The 19,921-nt window shown below is 43.1% G+C and overlaps 2 protein-coding genes across 2 annotated transcripts in view; both read left to right on the top strand.

The window, feature by feature from the left end:
• Window positions 1–19,921, top strand: part of adarb1b (adenosine deaminase RNA specific B1b) — a 94,396-nt gene that overhangs the window by 36,201 nt on the left and 38,274 nt on the right. The window contains exon 2 of the mRNA XM_084022833.1: window positions 2,224–2,299. The gene's annotated coding sequence lies outside the window, so the exon portion shown is untranslated. The remainder of the gene's footprint in view (window positions 1–2,223; window positions 2,300–19,921) is intronic.
• LOC311021508 (olfactory receptor 4B13-like) overlaps window positions 1–19,921 on the top strand; it is a gene marked incomplete at both ends in the record, with an annotated part of 64,856 nt that overhangs the window by 44,517 nt on the left and 418 nt on the right. The gene's annotated exons all lie outside the window — the stretch shown is intronic.

The following is a 19,921-nucleotide window of genomic DNA, read 5'->3' as shown; positions in this document are numbered from 1 at the left end:
CGTGCCCTTCGAGTGTTAGCGTAGCTCGTCCTCCTGTTGCATCACGCGGTCATGAGATAAACACAAGGTGAGTCACGGCAACTCACAGCTGACTGATGTCACAAATCTGACTTTGCATTAAAACAACGTGCAAATGGTCAAAGATGCTCCAGAGTCACTGCTGACTTCTTCAAGTCCGACAATGACATTGATGCCGATACCCGGACCTTGAGTATCTGACTGCAGTGTTGGAGTCGACACCGCCTGAACAGAAATCCTGATCAAGACCAGAGGACACACTTCAGATGAATGTGGAAACGTCAAATCGATCTGAACGATCCATATTCCCCTAAAAACACCTGCAGAAAACAAATTAACATCAACCCTCACTCACCTCTTTCATTGCTGTGTGTGTGTGTGTGTGTGTGTGTTTGTGTGTGTGTGTTTGTGTGTGTGTGTGTGTGTGTGTGTGTGTGTGTGTGTGTGTGTGTGTGTGTGTGTGTGTGTGTGTGTGTGTGTGTGTGTGTGTGTGTGTGTGTGTGTGTGTGTGTGTGTGTGTGTGTGTGTGTGTGTAAGAAATGCCACGCTTTGCAGAGGTTTTGATCTCATTTTGTGTCTTTCTCGGAGCGATCACAGCGATGATGTTAACAAATGAGTGACATCATCACCGTTGTGGTTTTAGTATAACACCCATCCAATCCCGTTCTGTTTTCCTTCTTCTAAACTACCAAGCTGTTGATGAAACTCAAACTGTGAAACAAATATCCATTCTTCTCCCCTAACGGAGGGAAAGCAGGTCATGACTCAGTCCTGCAGTGCTGCTCCCGATTTTCATTCCAACTCCTTCACACGTGAAACCGTCGGCAGCATTTTGTTTTTCTTGCATATTTTTTAAAAACACAGCGTTTCCACAGCAAGAAACACCAAAAAAGACACAACAAAAACATCAGAAATAGCGCAGCATTGCAATATTGCGGTTGTGGCCCCGTTGTGAACGTGGTTTTCTACTTTTAATACTAAACACTTCTCAGTCAACGTGCAGATGTGAATATATGCAAATGGAGGGCTAACTTTTCAGAAAAGGTGACTTCGGTGGAAGACATCCTTGTGGCAGCTCAGAGAGGTGTGGAGCACCTTGGTGAATGTCTTGAATACAGATGATGTACACACACACACACACAGGACACTGCGGTGGATGGATGGTGTGTTTTTTTGTCCGTATGCCCGAGCAGAGACCATATGGTCTGCAGCCCACAAGCCAACTCTTCTTTTTTTTTTTTAGTGTGGTTGAGTGAGAGTGCAACCTTTTACAGCGTGATCTGAGGTTTTCACTTGAAGCCGTCGACTCGGGTTCACCTTGGGTTTTTTGTGTTTGTTTTCTCTCCTTGTGCCTGTAACACAACGACTACTCTCACTAATGTGACTGGACGGCGGGGCAGCATCTGCTCCCCGTCCCCACACCTCCTCCGTGGAGGTCTCGGCTGTTTGCTGCCACTCTGTTTTAAGTCTGGTATTGACGTGCTGGGTGCCGGTTAGCGTGGGAGGGGGTCAGGGTCAGGAGGGTGGTGTTGGCCGGCGGTTTTCTTCTCAGTGGTGAGTGGCTTGAGATTGACTTCTTTTCTTCGCTGCTTCGGGTTGAATGTTCGCCTCAAACATCTTATTTCTGCAGTAAAAAGCAGTGAATCTGTGTCGACTGGGTACAATGTTGGTGATTGAAGTGGTAGTTTTGTGGTAATCTTCATCCGATGATGTCTGTGCTCGTGAGGATTAACACAAAAAAATGACCCAAACTAACCTTGTTTATTTATTTGTTTTTTATTTACGTTTTTATACATTTTCATTCTCTCTGAGAAATAAAGATGTTGCTGAAAAATGTTCTTAAATGCACTAAATTTCAAGTTTTTATTCATAATTGTTGTTTTTTTTAAGCAAAGTTTAGTTTTTACTTACTTACTTGTTGACTTTCTAAGCAATTTTTTAACATTTTAATTTAATATCAGCATTATATACCGCCCACCGGTCGCCCTGCTCTGCATCACATCAGCATCAACCATTGAATAACTTAGCTCAGACCAAACCATTCATTAATTCAATATTTACGATCCACTAAACTCAGTTGTACTTAATATTTAAGTATTATTTATTTTTAAGATATTAACATTGATGTCCTGATACTGTGAACTAGTCCAGAACATGTTCTATGCAGAGCCTCATCACACATTAATGATCTTTTTCTTCTTGCAGGAGCTCCGTGTGGCATTTTTGGACTACTAAGGATTGGAAAATAAAACCTCGTTGCCGTTGACTCCTCGGTGGAACGGTGAGTTCATTAAAATGCAATATTTCAGTCTGATCGACGCTGAAACTGTGTCGACATTAATACTTAAAATCGTGTTTTATTTGGAGGCTAACTACCTTGTGTATGAAGGGAAATCTCCGGTAAAGGACTGTATCATCGTCCCTGGACTTGGCTGGTGTGTTGAGCTGCAGTGACGAAGAGCTGGTTGCTATGACGATTTCTGCTGCCATGTGGAAAAATATTAGAGGCTATTGAATTTGTTTATAAACGGGAATATGGGGAGCATATTTTGATACTCATCTGTCTTCATTAAGGCTTTCACGGGCACCATATTTCATTTTGTTTTGTGCTACATTATACAATGACAGCCTGCAGCTTTTCAAAATAAAATTAATGTGATTGAAATATTAAATCAGATTTTGGGGAGGAAAAGGATTAATCCGTAAAAAGAGGCAGCCGTAACTGGAAAATAAGCCTTGTGTTTACATGAAAAAGCTAAACAACTATTTAGAAAAAAAAAAAAAAGAATAATGCGTTTCCATTCGCTGGTTTGGAGCGAACCAGAAACAAAACAAGTCGCCTTGGCTGATCTGCAAGAGAGACCTGGAGAGAGATCTTCAGGAAGTCTGGCCGTCTGGTTTTTTCCGATCGTGCAAAACGTGGAAACTCGGCCTTTTGTTGCAGAAAAGCATGGCACCGTTCCCCGGTTGTGTTTTCCAATCCAGTCGTGTCAACAAAGAGCCGTTGGCATCTCGTGTGCAAAAAAAAAAACCGAATGGTGCCAGATCTGCTGACTGCAGGACTCTTCCAGCCCTGGAGTGACAGACGAGCAGACGAGGAGTCATGTTACCGATCACTGAGACATGAGGAGGGTTCATACTCGCTACCAGAGTTCACAAACCTACGCCTGCACCTGATGCCTCCTCCCATCAACCCCTGGTTTGAAGTGCATCTTCATTTGTTTGGCTCTCCTTTGTTGTCGGAGGACTTTGAGGAGTCGATTTCATATCTCTGCGCCAGCAGCGGCTATTTTTAGATCAGCTGAAATATCAGGGGATCCTGGACTTTCCATTTTCTTTTTTTCCCCCTCCATCTCTCTTTGCCTGTCTCCTCCACTTCCCCCCCGTCGGATTGAATCTCGAGGCCCCTTTGCTCCGTTATATATGAGGATGATTAATTATAGGGCATGAACATGCATCTATGTATAGTGTATAGTGTATGCACGCGTGTCTCTCCGCTTCTATATTGTATAATATCCTCGGTGGCTCGAGAGGAGCTTTCTGAAGTCTTGACCCTGATGACGTCATAGTGATGTCATCCGGTTGAACTCTTTACTTCGGCTTTTAGATATTAACCGGCCTGGAGAATGTGAGCATCGTGGGCGTTCGTCGGATGGAGAGGGTGTAACACTTGCATCATGGGAAGCGTAGGCTCGAGTGTGTTTGGAGTGGGTTTTTAAAAATACAAAATAGTTTGACCTTTTAAGTAGCGTTAGTAAAGTTCATAGAGGAACTGGTGGTGTGATGCACGCCTCTTAAACATCTCCCAAGTGTCAGGTAGAGGAGGAGGAGGAGGAGGAGGAGGGTGACCTTGAGATGACTGTGATCACCGCAGGTTTGCGACGCCACGGCCGCCATGCTGTCTTTGTTCCGACTTTGATTGTATTCTTCCTCCCCGGGTGAGAAAGTGGAGGAAAAAGTAAAGCGAAAGACGTAACACAGAGTCATCTCTGTCCACTCCTGCAGGGAGCAGACGGCCTTTAACCACAGACAGCATGACCAGCATTAGCTCCTGTATCAGCACACACACACACACACACACACACACACACACACACACACACACACACACACACTACACATATTCAGCATTTGGCAACGTAAGATGTTTGCTTACATCACCAAACCACACTCACACTGGCTCACATGAAGACATGCGAGCCAAACCTACCATTGATTTCCATTTGTGTTTATGGAGGATATTTTTACCGCGTGTGTGTGTGTGTGTGTGTGTGTGTGTGTGTGTGTGTGTGTGTGTGTGCTTTTGGCAGCAGCATTCCTGTAGCCCGTGTGGTTTCCAAAAAGAAAAATAAAGAGCAACACGTGGCATCCTGCCCCGCCGCTTCCGCCTCCCGTCCCGTTGAAATTAATATTTAGTGCAGCCAGATAGCCGGCGCTCCGTCCAGCCGCGGTGTTGCTGAGTCGCTGCCGGGCTTTTCCACACTCCACTTATGTATTTTGTATATGTGTGTGTGTGTGTGTGAAGACAGAGCAAGGATTTATTTTTTCACGTTTTCGGTTGAAGAGGAAGCCGACAATCCCCTTAAGAGTTGCTGGAAGTAAGGGAAGCCCCGATACCGAGTACCGAGCCGATACCGTTCTAACAATAACTTTGAAAGCATATTTTATTTCCGTCAGATAATCCCTAGCTGTCATCCCTTTTCGAGCACAGCTACATTGACAGCTATGATACATGAGATGACACGGAGTCAGGTCCCGATGAAGGTGACAGCCGTATGAAATCATACAAGTCTACTGTTTTTCTTTAATGTTTTTGTTCTTGCTGCTGCTGCTACCGAGGTGGCTGCCTCCGATGATTCAATCTGTACACCAACAGAATCTAGGGCAGCCATATTTCATCGGTGTCATGAGCACACAGTTGTTTTTCTGCAGATCTAAGCACACAACGTACAAAAAAAAACAACAGAAAATAACACCTGTGGGGACTGGAAGGGTGACCTTTGACCTCTGCAGCTGGGATTTATCATTCAGGGTTCTGTATGAAGCTGAGAGAAGCTCCACTGTTGTATGTTCAGCATAAAAATCAGCATCGGGATCCGAGTGCAGGTCTACTTTCTTTTATTTATATGCTTATTTGACACAAACGTACACATGTTTAGGCTGATTTCAGTGTCTCCCTTTAGTAACTGAAGTTTAGTTCAAGCACTTCAATCTGGGGCATTTTAAAATGCTGACCTCAGGAGTCCTCTGCTTATGTATTTTTAATGGACAGTAATATGGAGGTTGAAGGTTTCATAGCAAACCTGCTGGACGCACGCACATGAATGAAATACCCTTAAATGTCTCTCAACATTACTTTTGCTTGTTTTACTAAAACGTTTTATTTAATAAACTATCTCAAAATAGTTTACACTCATTAAATAGTGTTAATACGGTTTCAGGTGAGCAAGGCATCGTGAGTTCTACAGTTGGAGGGACCGTCTTCGTTTTCTATGAATTCTAAGCAGATTTATGGGCCTTTATTCGAGAGAGATAATGGAAGTCACGTTGAATAAAATAATATGTAACACATGGTGGTGTGTTTTAGGTCTCCGTTGCTCGGATGTACCCGGGAGTCCACGCAGCGGCGTCACGGTTTGAAGACGGCGGGAGGCGTTTGTACATTTAGGGAGTCTGGGAGGTTTGCGTACATTAATCTACGACGGCGTCAAGAATCCAGCAAAAACAAAAAGGGACGAGTTCAAGTTTCAACCTATCCGTTCTCACATTGTCATCCATCATCTTCCCCTCCAATGTTGTGTTTGGAAAGCTGCTGATTCTTGACTCTAAATGTGAATCAACATCGGCTTCTTCTCAGCTTCCATTAAAATAGATCTTATGTTTTAATAGAACGACGATACCGTGCTTCGACTTCTCTCCGTCGCCATATGCTCGGTGCGAGCGCCGTGCCACGCTGATGAGCCTGTGTTTCTGTGTGATGACCCCATCTGGAGAGAGCACCTTCACACTCTGTCGTTCTGTTTCTCACTTTCTCTGTCGGCTCCTTTTTTTAAATCCTCGCTTTGCTGCCATGCAAACGGCGCCGCCGTGCACGTAGATTTTCCATCCTGCAGGAGACGGATGGATCTGGTATCAGAGTCCACGTTTGTTTTGGATCCTGGAGGCGGAAACGGGCGACCAGATGTAAAAACAATGGAGTCATTTAGACGAAGCCGTGGCGGAGGCTGCCGCCGCTGATAGCGCTCGCTTTCAACCCGGGAGAGAGAGAGAGGGAGTCACATCTGTTTTAAGGCACATGGGGCTCCGTGGATCTGGATCGGTGGTTTAAAGGTCACGATGGCGAGGCCACGTTTGATCATCTTTACTGATTTCTGCTCATCAATGCCAATATTACAGCTGCTAATGTTATTATAATTTTAATGACAGCATTGTTATATAAAGGCTTTGTTTTCCAAAACCACAACTGGAACAAAAGTGTGAGCAATTGATTAAATAGTGTGTTGACACAGTTGGGCGGCTAACTAGCTTAGCATCACTCTATACCAGTGTTTGTGTAGATAGTCACACAACATTTAGGTAAATGTATCAGATCAGATATATTATAGGAATCTGATTTGGGTCGATCAGGAAATCAGCCTTCTTTCCTTGTATTTCAGGGAATAACGGCTGATTATTACCAGCATGGCCATATTTACAGATACAAACGGACCATATCTGTCAGGCTTGTCACTATCAGGCTTGCATCAACTCTCATTTAGGCGTAATCAGGATATTTGTGTTCCACTATCATGAAATCTAATATTAATCCGACATGAAACATACCAGGTAAACAGACAAGCTGCAAATGTGTTTTATTCTGTTTTTTCTTTTACATCAACCCTTAGTTAACGTTAATCTAATTTTGTTTGTTTGTGGGATCTCTGAATACACAAAGAGCAAATATTAAGACTAAAATATGACTGAAATATGCTGAAAATACCTGAAAGGCTTCATTATAAAACCCCCGGGACCTGCTGCTTGTTGAAACCTACGAAAAGACAATTTCCCAGCAGACAAGTACATCATTTAATTCACCTTGGTACAGTAGGTAGCAAACAATATACGTATTGTTATATTAATATCAGCACTTTAGTGACCATAACGGCCTGCAGATGAGAGCGATAGCTTTACTTACACACATGCTTCTACTTCCCCCCCATTAATCCGCCGCCACGCCGCGTCCAATCAGATTGTTTTGGTCCAAACCAATTTACTTTACAACCTCGCCGCTGTCGCTGCCATTACTGAAACCGCCTCGGAGCCGAGCGAGCGGTGTGATTTCATCTCCCTCACCTTGATCAGATTACACACCGGAATTAGGATAATTACAGCTGTCGCTGATTAATGGCCAACCACGCTATTATTAGCTCTGTGGATACGGGGAGACTGTAGGTGTGTGAAATACAGACACGAATGGCTGTCGAGGTGTGTGTGTGTGTGTGTGTGTGTGTGTGTGTGTGTGTGTGTGTGTGTGTGTGTGTGTGTGTGTGTGTGTGTGTGTGTACACACACAATGGAGCTCAACAGCAATAGAGGGGAAGCAGTTTAATTGGTTCGAAGGTAGAATTGGCTCGGGCTTAAAAATAATAACAATGTTCAACTCATTAGCATTAAAATCCTCAGAGAATCAGCGTGAGAGGAAGAAGAAGCTGAGTCCGTCTTCACCGCAACAAAAGTGTATTTTTTCTTATTAACTTTATTCTCCAGGAGTGTAACTGTGCAACAACGTCCTTGTTAATCTTATTAACCTGCTGAATCAGTCCTCGTGCATTAAAATCAGCTTTATTTATCCAGTATGTTTGATTCTGGAAGGCGAGTCAAAGGGATTTACACATAGATTGAATGAGAGAAACGCCATTAAAGGGTAACCTTGGTGTTTTCCATCCTATTTTCAAGTGTTTTTTTTTCCACAAAGACGACGTCTCTCCATGTGTCACTCACGTTTCTGTTTAGATGGAATAACAAACAAACTGGATGGAGCAAACGGTGAAGAAAATCGTTTTTCTCTTGTGTTGTCAGGCAGCTATAATAACAATCTGAGGCCGCCGGTGGCGAGAACGAGCACTTTATTGGACATGGACGGTGCACAATTACACTGAAGGATCATATTGCAGCTGGTTAGAGCGCTCTCGCTCAATACTGCACCAATTTCTAAAATTGTTGTCCCCATTAGTCACTCAGACCGAACCATGTGGGAGAAACGGGATGCCGAAGTTACCCTTTAAAAACGAATTAAAAACAGAAAGAAGTTCAGGGTTCAGTCAAGAGGTACAGAGGTGTGGAATATTTTTAATGCTTTTATTTTGAAGGTAATTAGACTCGGGAAATCGCTGCTGAAATGCTGCTTCACTGAGAGAGAAAAAGTCCAACCAGTAACAATGGAAGCTGCACACGTTATTATGTATGTCACAATGGGAAATCGGCAAGGGACGATATGAACGTGATTCACGATGTTATCCCGATAATCAGCAAAATGCTTTAAACTCAAATGGCACTCTACTGTCATTTTACATTTTATAAAGAAACAAATATACACACCTTTTTTTTAATAATCTTAAATAAGATTATCATAAATCATAAGATATAAAGGATGCATTTTTTAAAAATGCCTTTTTGTCTCCCGTATTTTTTAAATGAGACTTAACTTTTCACTTGTCTACCATGATATTTAGAATTATCCCGATAATAAAAATTCACCACAATCAACTTTTCACAATTGTGTTTTTTGTTTTAATTTGCAAATCGCAATAAAATCCTGTCGCTTCCCGACAACTAACCAATCATGTAATGTAGCAGGAGAAGGAGCTTGGTAAATGTGTGTGTCGTCTGCATATTAATATATAGTCGATATTAACATTAACAACCACAATATCAAAGCAGACAAATGCAAACTGTCACAGATTATTAAGCAGGAATATCAGTCGTTAAACAAACGTACACCAGAAGAAAAAGTTAATTTGAAGTAAGTCAGTGAGAAGAGCATTTACTGTTAGCAGTATTAATACTAGAGTTTTACACATGTGGTTAAACATGAGCATATCATTAGTACTGATTACTTTTAACATTTCACCGTTTTTTCCCCAAATGTGTGCACTGTTGCTGGGCGTCTGATGGATTCGGGTCCCTGTATCGGTTTGTGGATGATTGGTCCTCGGATGGAGATGTTTCTCCATTGCTGCATCGTACAGGCAGGCTGTCACTCGTCATTTGCTGCTAACCCACTTTTGCTGCCAAATGGCATCACTTGGCGTTCTCACAAGTGACCAACTTGTTTGCATCTTTTTTTTTTTCTGTCCGTGTGGAACTGGTGTAGTGGAGCGGCCGTGTGACGGGTAATGAGAACTCAAATACCCATAATACCCCATTAGAGGATTACACTCCGTCACCCACCGACCCCTGGGATATATATTCCGGGTCCTAATTGGAGATTTTGCAGCCGTGATTGATGACATATTCTGAGATTTTCTCACTGTAAATGAATCACTGAGCCGTTGATAAAAACAAGATGGTTATTGCGGAGCCGTCCTCGGAGCGGGGGAGATTGAGCTGCAGGATTTCAAATATTAATAGAGATGGAGTGCATATCGGACATCGTGCATGCATGAGCTATTTGTGTGCACTCCAGGTTTTCAACCAGCTGAGAGCCCCCCCCCCCCCCCCCCGAGACGGATAACGTCCCTCTGTTTCAAAACCAGTCTATCATAATATAAGAGGGCAAAACAAAGGAAACACAAATCACCTCCGGTTAATAATAATAAGTGGAAATGGGGAATGTCATCTCGCTGCGTCGACACCAAGAAGCAACGTCAGCAAAGGTTTTCAGAGATGGAAAACGAGGATTATTTCATCCAACCGGTGTGAAAGCATAGAGGAAACTAACGAGTGGATGGATGGCTACTTAGCTATCATGCTAACCCCACCATGCTTTCATGCAACACTGGTGGCAGGAAATAGTCCGAGCAAAGGCGTCACAATGGCAACAACTCCGTTTGTAGTCTTTTAAACAATTACTAGATAATCATAATTTTCACCTTCTTCATTCTAAAGCATGGAGTCAGCTCCGGCTAGCGTGTAGCTTAGCTTAAGGGTAGAAAATGTGCCTTTAATTTAGAGTCCAGCGATGTCAGTTACACATTAAAATCTTAACATTGTCCTCTGCACCATAAGCTGCTGGTCGGACCAGACAAAGTAGCACAGCAGCTGCAAAACCCCTGAAGTGAGAAAGGCTGCATGTTATCCTTTATATCTTATATAATTCTATAAGAGGAAGAATGTGTCACTTGTGCTCAGTGTTTTTTCTGCTAACTTCGTTTTAAAAAATGAATGAAATATGACAAGGCGTTCGGATTAAGCCACCTTGCAGTTGCTCGGCAGGGCAAAGCCGAGCAGCAGATTGCTCTCTGTTGGCGATGTTGAAACACTGGCCCCCCCTCTCCCCTCCCTGTTTCTCTGACTCTTCCTACTGCTTCTGTTGGCAAACATCATTTCCAATGCAGTCTATTTGTTATGATGGATATTTTATCGGTCAGCTCGATGCCTGGTTTCTACACGTTATGGTTGAGATGGCTAAATATTTCACATTTAGTCATTAAAAAAACAAAAACAAACATAGTGTGCCGGTTTTGAAGCAAAAATTCTGATCATTTCTAACAGGAAAAACTATCGACTTATATTTGCTTCACCTTACTGAGATGTGATGACTTTGAACGTGTCACATTAGACTTTATATGTAACATAAAGAGTTATTTTTTATGAAGGGATATAGTGTGAGCATTCACCTTTGACCTTGCAGTGTAATATCCTTTATATGAGCAGTGACTGAAATACAAGCAAACAAAACAATCACAGGAAGGAAAACCTTTTATAGAAGTTCTACGGATCAATCTGCAGGCATTTCTAAAACAAACAAAACAACAACAAAAAAATCGGTTCTTTCAGGGAGTGTTTGCTCGTGTGCGTATTTTATTGGATCCGTTCAGCGAGTCACATTTGTGGTGATGTTTTCCTCCCCGCAGCTCTGGCCCTTTCAACATGACTGCATCATGGCATGAGTTTGCTGTCACACATTTTTTTTCTCATGAAATGGTCATTATATAACAACTGAAATAAGTGGAACAGCTATGCCAAATGGACATACTGCTGCTACACACACACACACTCCAGCTGGTTGGCTGACGCTACAGTGGGAGCCACACTGCTTGGACAAGACGGTTGCCAATATGTCAGGTTTAATCACAAAGTCCATTATTTCAGGATTGGTGTGGAAAGCGGAGAGAGCAGCTCGCTGGTAATTAGAGCCGTGGATTTCCAACAAACATTTAAGTTGAATTAAAGATGTGATGTGTTGTAAAGTTATCTCTAAAAAACTATGTAACCTCGGCGTTGCCGTTTTGGCACTTCTTTGCCGGTGCGACCTTGTCGTTTATTTCTTTTTAAAGCTCCCTGCTGTTCGCCCGTTATGTCACAGCCTTGTGTCTTCAAGCCCGTGAAGTTTCACTGATAAAATTAGCACAGCAAATTAGCACTGATGAGTCACTCATTATCAGCTCGGTGTGTGTCGGCAGGAGGCGGTTTGTTTGTGGGGACGTGTCGCTTGTTCAAGTCTCGCTATTTACGGTGAAGCAAAAAAAAAAAAACAACTGCTGCAGACAAGAAAAAATCCAAACAGAAGGTGTGTTTGTGGTTGTAATTATCGTTCGTAGCTTACGACGTCTTCGAAATCGTGGGATGGCTGAGCATCTCTGAATCCAGAAATCAGAGCCCCCCCTCCCTTGCGTCCAGTGGGGATGCGAGTGTCATTCCGGAGGTGTCGGCACGCCAACGCTTCGACTTGGGATTTCAAAAACAACTGCATCGCTGAAACGCAGCGGAAAAAACATCTTCTTTGGTTTCTCCCGAGCGGCTCCGGCTCACTTTGCCGGCTGCGTGCTCGTCCTTAATTGAAAGTGCCTCCTGTAGTTTATGTGTTGGTGTCGCTGTGCACTCGCAGCGCCGCACGTTAGGAAAACCTTCTGGGTTGTGAACAGAACACGATGAGGCGGATTTCGGAGCGTGATGGGTTCCCGTTAACAAGATCAAGGTGAGTCGGGGCTTCACGGTTCCATTAAACATCAACCCGATGTTGATGTTGCACTTTGTATCCAGATATCAGCGGGGCTGACCTTCAGGAGAACAACCAAATCACCCACGGATTTTATTTTCCATTTGTCTGCCATCTGTTTGTTTTTATCTGGTAACACAAACCATACTTTCACTTTAAAAACATAGGTTCTGTGCTGCCCTCGCGTGTCGTGATGTTAGTCGAAGCCATTTGTGACCGCTCAGTCAATACATGAAACATTGATGCCATAGAATGACAAATGGCCTCGTCTTTAATGTTGCATGGAGGGGGAAAAAATGACAGACGTTTGCCGGCGTGTTTAGTGCACTTCAAAGCAGTCTGATGACATTATGTGCTGTTGGTTGACTGGCGACGTGAACGTGATCATAAATGCAGGTAAAACAGCAGAGATGCTCTTTACAAACCACTCAGTGGGAAGGCTTATGTAGATATATATATATATATATATATATATATATATATATATATATATATATATATATATACATATATATATATATATATATATACATATACATATGAGCTGCGTTTGTTTGTGGACTCACATTTGTCATTCTTAAGCAAAGTCAATGTTGTGATTAACTTTCATGAACTGAAAAAACACTTTGAAAGGGATAAAAATCTAAGGCAAAAACATGGGACAACCTCGTGGTCGCGACCTGTCAATCAGCAGGTAAGCCCCGCCCCCTAAAGCATCCCCTGCTTTCTGGTCTGGTGGACTCTAAATGGACCATAATGTACTAAATGAACATCATGCTGGATTGAAGAAGACTTGAAACTAGAGATTAAGACCATAAACTCATGTTTATAAATCAAGTGTGAGTTAGAATTCCATGCAATCGGACTTCTTTTTGCAACCAGAGGAGTCGCCCCCTGCGGGCCAGTAGAGAGAATGCAGGTTTAAGGCTGTAGTGCTTACCCAGGAGCCTTTGGGGTGAGCGCAACAACAGCAAAAAAAAAACCAGCCCTCATGACCTCATTGTCTGTTCATGTCTAAAGTCCTCGGCCAGCAGTCTGTTTGCATCTGCTTGCTTCTGTCACCGCCCACTTTTTAGATGCTACGTTGTCCCATTATGTCATTATAGCTCCGCTTCTCTCTCTCTCTCGCTCTCTCTCTCTCTCTCTCTGTTTGTTTATTTACAAATACTGTTTCTGTGTGATGATACCAACAGTGTGTCATTCCCACTGTTCTGGAGGACATTCATGCTCCAAATCAAACCTCGTTCTCCTCATCAACATTTAAAAAAAACAAAGTTTTAATTGCAGTGAGAGTGTGACCCGTTGGAAGCGGGTTATATAAAAACGTCCCGGGGCCCTTTGAACACTCAGTGAGCAGTGAGTCCACTCCGTCACATCTCATTCAGACTTTGTGACATTTGGAGTCTAACGTCAATGAGTGAAATGCATAAGAGCAGCAGCGCGTTATTGTTTGTATCACCTCAGTAAAGGTGAATCTGACCGACAAACAGGAAATGTGACCCAGAAGCTCACGGCTAGCTTAAAAAAAGAAAAGTCGGGAGGGAACAGAACATCGTGTCATTGAAGTCCACTCAAGTTCAATGACAGCAAATTTACCCATAATGCTTTGTAACACATCAGAGTGTGTCTCTCAGGGCTCCAAATTACCTCTCACATCTGCTGCCGCTCCGTGCCACACAAACGCACCTCGACACACACACGTAATTACACTCGCACACACACACACACCTAGAGCCAAGACGGGGCCCCATTTGAATTGATTAGGGCCTCATAAGTGAAATGATGATGTGTGTAAACGGAGATGATGGAGGAAGTTTCTCTTACTGATTGTTCTGTCAGTCCGGTGAATCTGGCTTGCATGCAAATTGGGCCTCAAATGACTTTTTTACTGGAATGGGTTTTGCTGCCAGGTGCACAGTGATGTTTGAAATGTTAGACAAAATACACAATGTAGAGAAACAGAACTATTCCAATATGGATGAGATCCTGTCCGTTCCCGACCAAGAGAATTAAAAGCAAATGGGGCGGATCTTTAAAGTAGCATTTAAGGTTTCCAAAACCTTTATTTTCTGTTTGTGTTGAACAGGCTCCACTAAAGAAGATGCTTAGTCGGGTTTCAGTGGATTTAAGTGCCAAAACTGAAAGATTATGGGAGTTTATTTAAAGCCGTGGAGCCTCAACTTCTTCTGTCGGGTCCTAATTTTGCAGATTCACATATGTTTAATGTCCCAACACACATTAACACCCTCTCCTTCGCTGCAGCCTCATACATAAAATCAAGTTGCAATATTGCCTGAAGTTAATACAAAGTTGGTGTTGGTTTTGGTTTAGTTTTCCCTCCAAAAAGGGTACAAAAAACAGTTAAAATACCATAGCATGCATGTTTTTGTCTACATGTAGATATGAAACATTTAGTTTTAAGGTCACAACACTAAAAAATGTGCTTCAGGCAGGAATCCTACTCTTTAACAAATAAATAAATTGGTTATGTCAATGTCAGCGACTGTGTTTGTGTACAAGAAAGCAACACAGGGCATCTTTGAGCTTCCGTAGAACTCCACAGGTTGGGAACCATCGTGTTCTTATGTTTGTGTTCCCCAGAAATCTCTTGTAAAGAATCATCTGAATTTGAACTCTATTTCTGGCTCAGGTTTACCTCGAATGACCCGACAGGAAAACGACCTGGAACTCCTTCAGAGTCAGCATGTTTGTTTCACGTTGAGTCATTAGTCCTCCCGTCTGCAGCGTAGCTTTTTTTTTTTTTAGTTCTTTCCGTGTGTCAGAAATACAGTAGAGAAACAATGAGGATGAATATAACACATCACAGGCCGGATCAATGGGGATCAAATCAGGAGATGAAACAAAAGATGCTCAGTTGATAAAAGTTGAATTTGAAGTTGAATCACTTTCTTTAAAGAAGGAAACACGAGTTGTGTGAGTATTCCCCAGTGAAACTGTGTTTGAGTACGTTACAGGTTGGTAGGCGGACTGATGAGGATCTACAGCCTCGTTTAACTGGCTTTGGTCTTTTTGTTTGTCATTTTGTGTTTTTGAACCTTTTTAATTTTATTTCAAGTTTATTCATGTATTTATTTCCATGCTCATTTTACTGTTTGGGTCTTATTTTAACATTTTTATCAAATGAAGCGCTTTATGACTTTGTCTGTAAAAGGTGTTATATCAAATAAACGTATTATTATTATGATTATTATTATTATAAGACTGAGGATCAACATATTTCCCTCGTTGCTCAACGTTGTAGGGAAGGTTGGATGTTATATCATCGGTTGTAATTAGCTTATTGTGCTCACACAACATATTTAGTTTCACAGTAAGTAAAAATGTATATTATTGTGAAACACAATATGAGCAGGGATTTGATATAAAAATCTTGTTTCATTTTGACTTTAAGTGTACTGTAAAACGGGTCATTAGGGATGCAGTGCTGACGGGACGTTGTTTGTGAAATAAATAAATAATTAAAAAGAAAATACAGATATAATTGTTTCTTTACGCTGTAAAGAGAGCGCGTCCCACCGTGACCCATAAACAGAGGTGCATACGGACCCATAAATGTTCTATTCATTGGACTAAAATAGGAATCCTTATGTAACCGCGGCGGCTGCGTGGTGAGAGGAGATGTCAGATGCAGTTGTGCAGCGTAATGGCTTGAAAGCTTTCTCAGAGTGCAACTACTAAACAGAACGGAACAGGAGAGTAAAGAAAAAAGGTCTTTTTTTATTTATTGAAATATTATCCTCTGAGCAGGAGATGATGAGAGCCTCAGCTTTGAAACGGCGTTTTATTCCGATTCCGAGCTCTTGCTCTGGATTTAAATAATTGGGATCATCGGATGAAAGGATGGCACAGTTCTGACCATCATATTTTAATTTGTTTCTCCCCTGAAAGTTCTGCCAGTGATTCATTAGCGAATGTTTTGAGAGTGATTTTTTTTTATCCAGTCTCAAAGCTTGTGTGTGTGTGTGTCGGGGAAATTGCACTTCCAACATTGCATTTTTTTTTTTTTTTTAATTGGCCGAGACTACAGTCAGCAAAAAACTATATTATTATCATATATTCTATGGGCAGCTACGGGCCCGTGGTAATCCCAGAAACATGTCCCAACATCCCGTTTGTGGATGGTGACTCACTTCCTGCAGCTTCTTCACACCTGAGAGCCTCATTCAGTAGTTTGAGGCTTCGTGAGGAAGCGATGTGTTTATGATGGTGGAGAGAAGACGACTTTAAGAAAGAGAGAGTTGGGGGAGGGGAGCCTGGCAGAGGGATAGAGGCCCGGGTGCCACAGCCTCACTCACATCCCCCTCTGTGGATCTCTGGCCCGGCACATCGTCATCAACGACAACGCACCAGAAGGCTGTCACTTCTGCTTTTTTTTTTTTTTTTTTTTTTACACACCAGCGTTTTCTCCCCCCATGAATTATTTTCATGCAAAAGTGTATCTTCCATGTTCTCCGAGCGAACTATCCAAACAAGCCGTGTTTGGCAGACTTAGTCCAGCACTTAGAGGTTTACGTAGGATTTACTCGGCGGTTGAATCCCAGAGAAACGTTACGGATCGACAGCACGCCTAAAACCTTCTGCTTTTTTCGTATCGCTGCAGATTGTCACTTCCTTGATTCCCCCGAGTCTAAGACGGGGAAACTATTGTGGTTTTGTTAGTATGAATGGTTTGAATCTGTGGGGAAAAAACAAAAATATATATTTCCCAGCTTATTTGAGGCATTTGTCAAGGATTTCCCTCGATGAAGGCCACAAATGTAATAAAAGATTAAGTTTGAATCCGGCTTTCTCGGTTGGGCTTCGGGCCCACTTTGGTCCTGGACCTGGACCTGGACCTGGACCTGTTAGTGGCTGCTCATGCAGAATGTTTCCAGTCGGTTCTGCCAGGCTCACCTGGAAATGCTGCACTTGTACTTTTTAATTGAATTTTACGGACAAACTGAAACTGAGCCCATAAAAGAGGCTATAAAATGTCTTAATACCATTTATTGGATTTAGAAAATTGAATGGAGCACTTTTGATTTTGTGTGTGTGTGTGTGTGTGTGTGTGTGTTGGTTCTCCAGGAACAGACCTTTCTGATAAAACTGAATATTTTCTGCCTTTAACCACATGACGGAAACATCTGATGACCGTGATGGACTCGAGGTCTGTGCTGCTGGTGCAGGACTTCCTCCCGGTGCATACAGGACCAGGAAATCCCACGTTCAGAGAGTCTGGTCCAGCCTCCAGTGCTGCTTCAAAATGATTCATTCACTAAATTAAAATAGGCAGAAGAAGTCGACTTTCTGAGGACAACATGGAGAAATAAATGTCATTAGCTTCAGGTGTGTTAAATGAAAAGTGACCGCATTGGATCAGATCATGTCCCTTAATTATAATGACAGGTAATAATAGATTATGACTGGATTCTTTATCCCACTACGGATCTCCTTTTACCCGGAGTCTGCTGTACTCGACACCCTGATGTTGTGTCTCGTCACCAACAACATGTCGCTCCTCTGCGAGTCCCTTCTGCTGCAACCGTATCCGCCGCCGCTGAACAGGAGCAGTGTGGGAAAAAAAAAACCCGAGCCGCCATTGTGCGACAGCGAGGCTGAAAGGGAAAAAAAAAAAAGGAGGCCAGAGCTGGATTTAGTCTCCATCTTTGGAAGCGGCTAATTAGCCGGGAGTCCACATTCCTGCTCGGTGAGAATGAATCTGTGAACGCAAATATACATGAAAACACAGACGTGGACTCATTTGGAAAAAGGACGCCGGCTCAGGTGGCCGAGCTGAATGCTGGCACCGGGGCGGTGGCAATGCAGATGTTACCTGGTGGTCCCTCCGAGTGTGTGTGTGTGTCTGTGTGTGTGTGAGTGTGTGTGTGTGTGAGAGCCGGCCAGCTGTGATGGCCAGCTGCCCACTTTAACCAAGGCCTTGGCAAGTCCCCAGATACTTGACCCAGATAGACACAGCCAGAGAGGAGAAAACACACACACACACACACTGTGATGTAGACCTGCAGCGGCACCCAGGGATGCTCACACAGTCCCGGCAGAGGGAAAAGTTTCTGGGACGAGCTGAAACTCTCCTGATGCAGCAGAGTTTCATCAGAACGCGGCTCCGTGTTGTTTTAAAGGTGCATTACGCAGCAGGAATCAGTGTGTCCAGAGTAGGCGGTCCCAGGAAGACCAGGTTGGACCTGGTCCTGCCGGGGTTCCTATGGGACGTTGAACTAGGCAGGAAATCTTGATGCTTCGGAGTGAAAAACAGGATAACCGTCATTTCGTACGCCGCCAACCGGGGCTTTAAATCGGTGGAGCCACCGCTGAGAACGGTTCAATACAGCATAGCAATATGGCTTTAATAGTGTTTATTCCTCCCCGAGCTGTAATACTCTCAGCAGGAGAGAGATTCACTCCTGATGGGGGAACAACAAAAAACCTTCATGGCCAGGGAGGCAACACGAGGAGGAAATGGAAGAAAAATGTCCACATTGCAGTCGAAATTCATGACACCCCTCCATATCGCCAATGCTGTGATTTTCTTTGATTTTTTATTTATTTATTTTTATTTATTTTAGTTAAAATTACATGTGAAGCAGTCGTCCATCAGCATCCAGAACCCACTGGGACCGTCTCATTATCTTTAAGATCTTCCTCCCCAATGAAGCACTTTGCATAGCAGCTCTTAAATCATCAAGACAAATGAGAAAATCAATTTTAATTCTATCTCTGTATTTTAATATTTTAATTAAGTTTTCACCGCTGAATCAGTTTGACCTCCTGGAAACATCCTTCCAAACACACATCCTTTTGTCTGCTCCTCTTTGAATTTGCCTTTTCATTTTTACAAAATTGAGATATTTCTTCGGGGAGCTCAGTTAGCAGTCCCCCAAAACTCACCTGGCATCTTCAACCCCCCCTGCAGTCACATGTGGGTCTCTCTCTCTGTGTGTGTGTGTGTGTGTGTGTGTGTGTGTGTGTGTGTGTGTGTGTGTGTGTGTGTGTGTGTGTGTGTGTGTGTGTGTGTGTGTGTGTGTGTGTGTGTGTGTGTGTGTGCAGTCATTATCCTCAATGTCATGCTGCATTGCAGTGTTGTAAAAACCTTTGGAGTCGGTTGTAAAGTCGATCCGATAGTTTCGGGGCATCCTTCCATTGGTTTGTGTTTCACAATCTGCATGAGATTTTTTATTATGGATTCTTTTTTTTAATAGTTCCTTAAACAACTCCTGCCGTTCTCATTCTTCTCCCCTTTCCTTCGAAATGAAATCCACATATTTGCCATCCTTTTTTCCCCTCTGACCTCAAAGTTTCGCCTCCTCTTCACCTCCTCTCCGCCGTAACGCAGGAGATGAAGGTTGTGCCGTCATCGAGGGCGCACGGCGGGGCAGAAAGATGAATTGGCTGAGAAGAGCGGCTCATTCGTCATCGGAGAAAGTGCTGACATCTGTGTAGTAACGTGTAATAACGAGAGGAGGACTACTTTCAGGTGGAGGGGGAAAATGTGCCGTGTGTTCAGCATGACGGGGAGCAGGATCGGGATCCTGTTGTAGATTAAGAGCAAGTTTGTGTGTTTGTGTGTGTTTGAGCGATCACGTTGCATGCTGGGATTCTGCCAACCACGTTTCACATTGTTTTTCCCCCCAAAATTATGAGAAATAAAAATCACATCCTTACCTGCAACCAGAAAACCCACTTTCATTCCGTCCGCGTTGCCATGACAACGTGGAAATCTTTGTCGGGTTTCCCGGAGATTGTTTGT

The sequence above is a fragment of the Eutrigla gurnardus genome (assembly GCF_963514095.1).
Source record: "Eutrigla gurnardus genome assembly, chromosome: 12".
Taxonomy (NCBI): Eukaryota; Metazoa; Chordata; class Actinopteri; order Perciformes; family Triglidae; genus Eutrigla; species Eutrigla gurnardus.
Note: the sequence above shows the minus strand (reverse complement) of the source record. Positions and strands in the feature narration are given on the sequence as shown.